Source organism: Empidonax traillii, unplaced genomic scaffold (assembly GCF_003031625.1).
Source record: "Empidonax traillii isolate 1590-97213 ecotype Southwest subspecies unplaced genomic scaffold, ASM303162v1 scaffold1966:size76252, whole genome shotgun sequence".
Taxonomy (NCBI): domain Eukaryota; kingdom Metazoa; phylum Chordata; class Aves; order Passeriformes; family Tyrannidae; genus Empidonax; species Empidonax traillii.
In genome coordinates, this window is record NW_020957159.1 from 60621 (window position 1) to 65366 (window position 4746).

The following is a 4746-nucleotide window of genomic DNA, read 5'->3' on the forward strand; positions in this document are numbered from 1 at the left end:
TGCTCCAGAGTGAAGCATCTCTCTGATAAGTCACCTCTTTATGTCCTGGTGCACCAGCAGAGAACCAAAACGTCACAGAATCACAGAATAGTTTGGGTTGGAAGGGACCTCAAAGCCCATCCAGTCCCACCCCTGCCATGGGCAGGGACACCTTCCACCAGCTCAGGTTGCTCCAAGCCCCATCCAGCCAGGCCTTGGACACTTCCAGGGATCCAGGGGCAGCCACAGCTTCTCTGGGCAACCTGTGCCAGGGCCTGCCCACCCTCATAGCCAAGAATTTCTTTCTAATATCTAATCCAACCCTAATCTCTTTTGGTTGGAAGCCATTCCCCCTTGTCCTGTCACTCCAGCCCTTGGAAATAGTCTCTCTCCATCTTTCCTGGAGCTCCTTCAGGCCCTGCAAGGCAACACTCAGGTCCCCCCAAAGCTTCTCTTGTCCAGCTGAACAATCCCAGCTGTGCCAGCCTTTCCTCCCAGCAGAGCTGCTCCAGCCCTGGGATCCTCTTGGTGCCTCCTCTGGCCTCTCTCCAGCAGCTCCATGTGCTCCCTGTGCTGTTCCCAGGGCTGGAGCAGCTCTGCAGGGGGGTCTCACCTAAGGGGGCAGAGGGGCACAATCCCCCCCCTCACCTCCTGCCCACACAGTGGAATCAGCCCAGCACTTGGATCCCCTTGGGTAAAATGGCCTAAAATAATCATAAACCCTCAGCTTGCAGCAGGTGCTGGGGAGCAGAGGATTGGCTTTACATGAGAGGCACTCAGTGTTTCAGTGCAGGAGGCTGGGAAAGGGACATGACAACTATCTCCCCTTTGGAGCTGCTTCTTCCCCTCCGGGAGCCGGATTTTGGGCCCAGGTGCCACCCCCACGGGGTGATGGGACCCAGCCAGGACGAACCACTCGCTGAGTTTCTGCTGTCGGCTCCGTGGCTGATTTGGAAACAGAAAATCCAGCCTGACAGGCCAACCTTTAGGAGTCCCTGACCTTCACCCATGGCACATTGCTAAAGCCCTGCTGCCAGGTTTTGGGATGGGGGCTCACCCCGTGGGTGGCTGTGGGGTGGGTCTGTCTGTAACCCAAAGAGGCTCCGTCACCTCCCCGGGGATTATCCCGGAGCATTCCCGAGTCCCTCCCGCTGACGCCGCCGGGATCGGGATCGAGTGTCTGCCAGGCTCTCGTGATGCTCCAGGAGCAGCAGATGAGACTCCAGCAGGCACCCTGAAGACACCACGCACCAAAATACCTGTGTTTTCAGCGTGAGTCACTCAGAGAAGGGGTTGGTGCTGATATTTAGTGACAGTCAGGGAATGGTCACTGCGGTTAAAAACACACCGGTGAGAACAGGAGTGCAGATACTTTGCTAAGGACAGACAGCACTGGTTGAACTCTCTCTCTTCAGGTGCCTCTAATACACTACTGGCATTCCCAGGTCCTGCATGTCCAGTGTGTGCTGTCTCTCCTTGCTTTATTTTCCATTTATTGTGTGGTGTCCAGCAGGAATCCGCTGAAGGGCCATTATTTCTCCTTCCTCTGGACTAAGTTCCCTCTCCAGCTTTATGTTTTCTCTAGTCCTGAGTACGAAACAACTTTCATTATCCACTCTTTTTGTGAATCCCTAATTTGGAAACCTGGAAATCTTGGTGCCCTACACCAACCAAGGTTCCTCTCATAACCTGGACAGTGCAAGACCTGAATAACTGGAACAGCTTTTCCCTGATCGCTCCTTTTGGATCAGAAAGTTGAACACTGCACAGTACCTGCTCCAAAGGAGGTGCCAGGGCAGTGCTTTGCCATGTGACTTGGTATTCCCTTTGCTTCTGAAAATAACTTCTTAGCACATCCTCTCATCCCAGCCATGGCTGCATCACGTTACAGCTCCCCATGGCTGGGACACCAACCTGTGCACACAAACCTTTCCCCCTCCTGGGCTGGTCCCAGGGGGAAGGAATGCCAGTTTCTGGCAGAAATCTTTATCCCCCTCCAAAGTCCTCCAAGAGCTGCTTCATCATTTGTATCTGGATGAGCCACAGTGACAACTGCCCTGGAACCAGCCCAGGGCTGACCAGAAGCTGGATGCAATTTTCTTTTCGTGATTCATGGGATTGGGAGCATGTGGATGGCAGCACCCGACCCACCTGAAAGGGATGCAGCCCACATGAATCATTAAAATCCAGCAATGCTATAACGTTTATGGAAAAGGGGAAGGGAAGGGAAGGAGATCATGTCCTTGGTGCTGCCTGGAAAACTCTGGGACTTGCCAGTTTGCTCAGGGTAATGGGATTGGGAAGGCTGAGGGTGGCAATAGCAGGCTCTGTCCCTTGTTCCCTGGGAGCAGAGCCCGACACCTCCCCAGCTCCCCCCTCCTGGCAGGGAGTTGCAGAGCCAGAAGGTCCCCCCTGAGCCTCCTTTTCTCCAGGCTGAGCCCCCCCAGCTCCCTCAGCCCCTCCTGCTGCTCCAGCCCCTTCCCAGCTCCCTTCCCTTCCCTGCACACGCTCCAGCCCCTCAGTGTCTTTCGTGCTGTGAAGGGCCCAAAACTTCAAATAGTACAAAAAATAAAACTAAACAAAATCTCTTCTAGGTTCTTGCATTGTTTTCTGCCTCCAGGCTTCTTTTCCTGGGGCTCCATTTTCCTGAGGGACTACTCTGCAGGGATGCAGAGAGGATTTTTTCCACACCTCTCAGCAAAATCCCAGCTAGTGGTGGGAAGGCACTCTGTGTGACATCCTTCCCTCTGTGTGACATCCTTCCCTCTGTGTGACATCCTTCCCTACACACATTCAGAAGTGGCCTCTGCAGTTTCAGAAAGAGGCTCTCAACATTTTCAGTGAAGGAGGAAACACAGTTCAGTTCTGTTCTGCTTCAAAATATCCCAGAATCACCGAGGTTGGAAAAGACCTTCAGGACCGTCCAGCCCCACCCTCACCCAGACCAGAATGACCCCTAATCCGTGTGCCCAAGGGCCACATCCTGGTGCCTCTGGAACACTTCCAGAGATGGTGACTCCACCACCTCCCTGGGCAACTTATTTCAATGCCTGGCCACTGTTGCAGGGGGAAAAAAATGTCAATATTTAATCTGAGCCCACCTTGTGAAACATGATGGGAAAAAAAAAAAGAAAAAAAAGAAGTTACATCATTTTTAAAGTGGAACGGGCCACTCAGAAGCAAATAACCTCACCAAGGGAAGAAGGTGCAGCTATACTTTCATATCCCAATCAGTGCATTCATACTTTGATTTCATTCCCTCAAATCTTTCTCACTCTCAAGGGGAAATTAAGGTGCAAGGCAGTTCAATGAGTAATCTGTGGTCATAAATGGGTTTTGGATGAACTGGTGTCAAAACTCAGCTTCTCTTAAACCTGGTGACAGAGTTACATCCCTCCCAAAACAAACATCCTGGAAGAGAAAGGTGCTGTGCCCCAAAAGAAATTATGGCCCCCAGAGGAGTTCCAGCTGTTCTCAGGGAGTCATCCTTTGTCTCTTTGAGATAAGGACTCCACAGTTCCTTCCTAGACCAGGAGAGAGTTTTATTACCTGGAAGGTGGGTGAGCAGATGTGGTGGCTGAAAGGGGGCCAGAAACACTGGCTGGGGGCTGGGGCTGCCCTGGCAAAGCTCCTGGGCATTTTAATTTCCCTCCAGTGAATTTCACTTCCAGGTTTTCTCAGGAGAAAACCTCTTACACAATTTGCTGGCTCGCAGGTGCTCTCATCCAAGGGACAGTATGGCCCAAGTTGCCTTCTGGAGCTGCTATTCCAAACCCTTTATTGCCAGCTACACCACGAAGCTCCTAATATTCTTTTTTTTTTCCCTAGGAAAACAAACAATTGACGAACCCAATCTACTTATCTGCTTTGCCATGAGACTTGAAATCAGTTCTTTTAAGCCTGTCAAACTTGACAATCAATCATTCCAAAGTGCCAACAGCCCCATCCCATGACATATATGGATCTGTAGGAAGCAGAGCTCCAAGCCTTTCTAATTTTAGCTTGTTTCAGTAGACTGGAAGCTTCTAGCATCAACCATCCAGGGAAAATGCTTCACATACCAAAGTGTCACCAAGAAAAAAAGGCAGTTTGTGTTTCACTGGGGTGCACTGGGATGGTTTTGCATCCACAGATTCCTGGGAAGTGCCGTGCCCCAGGAGCACAGTGTTAACCAGCTGCAGTTGCTTTCTCCCAGTGAAACAGGAACGATACCAAAACACAGACAGTATGTTTCCAAATGCACTTAAGCCAACAGCCCACAAATTCCTTCTCCTGATTTTCATTCAGCTGCGGATAGAAAAGATTTAATTCCTTGCCCGGTCGCGCTAAATTGCTGCAGAAAAGTATTAAGTTTATGTAAGCAGAATTAACGTCGTGGCTCAGATCAGCGAGCAGCAGCTCCCACTTCACCTTTTGCATACTCACAGTCTCCTCTTCCTCTGGCAGGAGGAATGAACAGCAAGTGCTGATCCCAAGGGTTGCCCTAGGAGCTGCTCCACCAGGCTCTGAGCACCTCAGTCACCAGCTGTAGGGCCAGGGGAGAGCAGTCACCCCCACGTGGGAGGCTTAGCATTCCTCACATTCCCTCCCAGCCTTTCCAGATTACACCCTCTGGAGAAAATGGTGGCTCTACCTCTGCCTTCACAGGCATGGTGGGCTTTGTTTCCAGCCCAGAGCCTGTGGTACTCCCTGATGTGCTGAGTGCTCTTTGTTTTGGGGGGAAAAGTGGAGCCCGTGGTTCATCAGCCATGGGAAGCTCGTGGATAC

At 51.5% G+C, this 4746-nt stretch overlaps 1 protein-coding gene across 1 annotated transcript in view; it reads right to left on the minus strand.

Moving 5' to 3' along the window:
• The window catches only part of B3GALT5 (beta-1,3-galactosyltransferase 5), a 24378-nt gene extending 19933 nt beyond the window's left edge, over positions 1–4445 (minus strand). The window contains exon 1 of the mRNA XM_027909155.1: positions 4405–4445. The gene's annotated coding sequence lies outside the window, so the exon portion shown is untranslated. The remainder of the gene's footprint in view (positions 1–4404) is intronic.
• Between the last annotated feature and the right edge of the window lie 301 nt (positions 4446–4746).